Source organism: Mus pahari, chromosome 9 (assembly GCF_900095145.1).
Source record: "Mus pahari chromosome 9, PAHARI_EIJ_v1.1, whole genome shotgun sequence".
Classification (NCBI taxonomy): domain Eukaryota; kingdom Metazoa; phylum Chordata; class Mammalia; order Rodentia; family Muridae; genus Mus; species Mus pahari.
In genome coordinates, this window is record NC_034598.1 from 67,822,221 (window position 1) to 67,826,441 (window position 4,221).

The following is a 4,221-nucleotide window of genomic DNA, read 5'->3' on the forward strand; positions in this document are numbered from 1 at the left end:
TCTATCTATCTATCTATCTATCTATCTATCTATCTATCTATCTATCTATCTATCTATCTATCTATCTATCTATCTATCTATGTATGCACCGAGTCTGTCTGTCTGTCTATCTGTCTATCTGTCTATCTGTCTATCTATCTATCTATCTATCTATCTATCTATCTATCTATCTATCTATCTATCTATCTATCTATCTATCTATCTATCTATCTATCCACCGAGTCTGTCTGTCTATCTATCTATCTATCTATCTATCTATCTATCTATCTATCTATCTATCTATGCACGGAGTCAACTTGCTAGCCCTAGACTTTTATTTTATTTACCTATAGAACAGACTACTTACAATTGCATTTGGACCTTAAACTTAACATGTATCAATCACAAACTTTGCCTTCTAAACTTTATCAGCTCTCTATTACTAGCAACAGTGCTAATGCTATTTCCTCAATGTCCTGTGTGTTTAAAAACCTGCAGTCACACTAATGTTCTTTTGACGTTCTCTTTTATTGATAAGTCAGGGACCCTGTCTCCCAATGTCCTTCTGTGTTTTTAAGACTCAAGGCTATATCTTTTATCTCTATTTGTATACCTATCATTGTGAGCAGTATTTCCTCAGGATCTCATCCCCATCACACATACTCACACAGGAACCGCCAGAGTAGCCTTACATAGAGAATGAACTCTCGCAGGACTGTTCGCACAATTCCTGGGATTTCTTACAAGGAATAATTTATAAATTATTACCCTAGAAATGAAGGTATTCCATCATTTACCCCCATTTTCTAGTTTATTCTGTATATATGTGCCATGACACTTCCTTTCCCTAGTAGATACCATGCCTGCATACTCACTGTTTCTCTTGTCAAGTTATGCAACCTTGATAGCAAGGTGCTGCCTAGTCATCCCTTAATCTATCTCAAATGTTTTCATTACATGACTGAAAACCAAATATAATTTCCTCACCTTTACATCACTCTCTACACCAGGACAGTTATATTGGCGGATGGTATATACCCACAGCCTAAATCAGTCTTCATTTAATTACTGCTCTGCTCAGCAAACTAAGTGACAGTGAACCAGAATAACCAATTCTGAGAAAATTCTGAATTTTTACTAGCTAGGAGACAAATATAATTCACACTTACTTGAAACTGAGAGTTGTTGGAATCCCAACAATACTTACTTTAACTAGAGAAAGTCCCAATTTATTATTAACTAAAGATTTAAGGTCTAAAATTAAGTTGAATTTTTGTTGTTGTTGTTTACTTCGTGTGTGTGTGTGTGTGTGTGTGTGTGTGTGTGTGTGTGTGTGTGTGTGTGTGTGTGAAATACTGAGCATCATGCACACTGGGAAGAGCTCTGTTGCTAGGCTACAGTCCTAGACCAAGCTGATAGATTCCATCCCAAGATGCCCACAAACTATCAGCTGGGCATTACTCACAGGCTTTTTCTCTTTTAGCTTGGGTTCATACCTTAAGGCAAGAAAACTGAACACATCTATCTTTAGCTAAATTAACCTTGTATGCTAAAAGAATACAAGGGACATGAAATGCTGTGTTGTGTGCTTCCATCTGGGATCTAGTCCTTGGAGTGAGTGCACCCAAATCCATAGTCTGGGCTCTGACAGACAAGGCTGGACAGCCTAAGATAACTGTGTTAGTATTAAAAACTGAGTACTGGTTTAAAACCTAAATTAGAACTCTGCTGAAAATCTTTAAAATGTACTTGTAAACTCACTCATAAGTAAATTTGAATTTGCTAAATCTCTCTTCATATTCATAGAAAAAACTTGAAGAAACATTAAATGCTATGAAGTATATATATATATATATATATATATACATATACACACATATGTATATGTATATACATATATCATACTGTAAGACTTCTATCAGCAAAAATAATTCAGATTTTGAGTACCTAGTGTCTTTAGTTTTGACATAATTGGTTATAAAATCTTAAGAATTTAAATTCAAAGAATGATCTTCAAAGAAGTCACATAATGGTTGAAATCTGAGAACAGAGATTTTTCTAAATATACAAATTAGAAGTAGATATGTATGTCTAATTCAGCTTAATTACAGAACCGAGACTAAGATTTGGATTAAGCTTTCTTCTTTGCAGGCGTATTATTATTATCCCACCAAGGTCACCCTCAGCTAGTGACTAAGTGTCAGCTGAGAAGTGGTCTGAGTCTAAGGCTAGGCTTGAGAAGAAGACAACAGGACACAAGAAATCTACTGCCGATTTTTTTCATCTTTATGAAAGGGATTGCTGAGTCAAATTACCAGAGAGCTGGTTTCTTGCCCAGACATTAGCAGGGGCTTATGAGAACTTGAAATAAACCTAGGATCTTAATAGACAATAAATCAAGAGCTAAATGAAAGGGACACAAATTTAGTATTCTCGGAAAGAGTACATGACAGTTTTAGAAGTAAAATAGAATGTAAATATAGTTCAGATAAACTTTCCTAGTACTGGTTATAACGTGACAACATTCTTCAAAATGCTGCAACAGTGTGAGAGCATTTCATATCAAGCATATGTACTTACAGTCATAAGAACAAGAGTTCTAGAAGAGTAAAGGAGATAACTCATGTCAGTAGCTTTCTCATGTTCAAACTATGCACCTGTGACATCCATGTATTTCTAGCATTGAAAATTTATATTTTTCCTTCTTAGGCTCCCCTCCCCTCCCCTTCCCTCCCCTCCCCCTCCCTCCCTTCCATTTTTTAGTAGTCCAGACTTTATTCCTCCAACTGTTCTACATCCTACCCCCACCCCACTCCTAGTCTTTTCTTAAGTTGAGCTTTATTTATTTTTTTGCTAGTATAGGGGACTGAATCCAGGGTTTCATGACTCCTTGACAAATACTCTATTACTGAGTTACAGCTCCATACCTCAGAGTTTTAGAAGAGAGTTATTATACTGACTGTACAGGTTTAAAAAATTTCCTATATTTACAATTAAAAACTTAAAACCGCATTTTAACCAACTTGCACATGACAATACTGAGTAGAAACACAGTGGGGATTAAAGACAATCTCAAATCCCTTTAATCTAAACACTGCTAGATGTGCAACAGAGATACAACCACCAACACCACGTCCGATTTCTACATGGACGTGTGGTTTGAAAACACAAATAGCAATAAGAGATACTATTTGAAGCACAATCTGGAAGACCTGCACACACACATATATATTAATTCGCACAGATTAAATTACTATTATGCAGATTATACAGTATGCACTGTATCAAAGTTAACTCCCCTAAGCACCGTGACTTTACCGTGGAAGCAAGGGATAATGCATTTGTACCTAGGAGATACACACTGACACAGTCAGGATGAGGTTCAATGGTGACCGCAATACATTTTTAAATGTTCTGGAGAAAAACAATGTCTGCATATTCAGAAAGGCACAAGTGAGCTCACTAAAAGTAAGTCAGGCCGCAGAGGAGAAACCTTTATGAAGAGACTGGAAGGTTAAGGAAAGAAAAGCAAAAGGCTCTTCATCACTGCGCTTGAGAAAGAGCAGCACAGCACTGGGAAAACCCAGCTTTGGGGTATAATGGAGGGGAGACGGAGGAACCAAAGGCAGCGTCTGGGATCCCCTTCAAGCCCACTGGGCTGTCTCTCAACCAAGTTGTACAATAGTAACTCTAGCTATCTTTGTTCTGTTTGTAGGAAAGACAGTAATTTGCCCAAAGTGAGAACAACTAACCCAGGGAGAGGGCTGGCGTTCTAAAACAATTTTACTGGCCTGACAGAGGCATGCCAGGCACCTTGTAAGAGATGGGGGGAAAAAAAAATCTAGATTCTTGTTTTCCCCTGACTTGCGGGCCTCCACTGACTTTCTATGTTGTACTTTCTAGGGTGAGAAATTATCAGTATACACTTCTAGTAAAAGAGACAAAGAATATAAAAACTTAAGTTTCTCAAAATAAAAGCCTAATGAAAATAAAAATTACCACAACCACCAATTTAAATATTATGAAGCTTTTGATTTCCTGCCATACTTTAATAACTAACATTTATTAACTATTCATTATAATATCAAATTACTATCAATTGTAAAAGGCAAAAAAAAAGACACTATACCATGGCTCAGAGGAAATTACAAATTAAGAGCAGAAAAATATGGTATGTTTTGACAACAACTATAAACACTGAGAACAATTTTTTTTTTCTTGTTTTTTCGAGACAGGGTTTCT

General features: G+C 36.4%; 1 protein-coding gene across 11 annotated transcripts in view; it reads right to left on the reverse strand.

Moving 5' to 3' along the window:
* Positions 1-4,221, reverse strand: part of Ppp1r12a (protein phosphatase 1 regulatory subunit 12A) — a 113,209-nt gene that overhangs the window by 34,736 nt on the left and 74,252 nt on the right. The window lies entirely within an intron of this gene.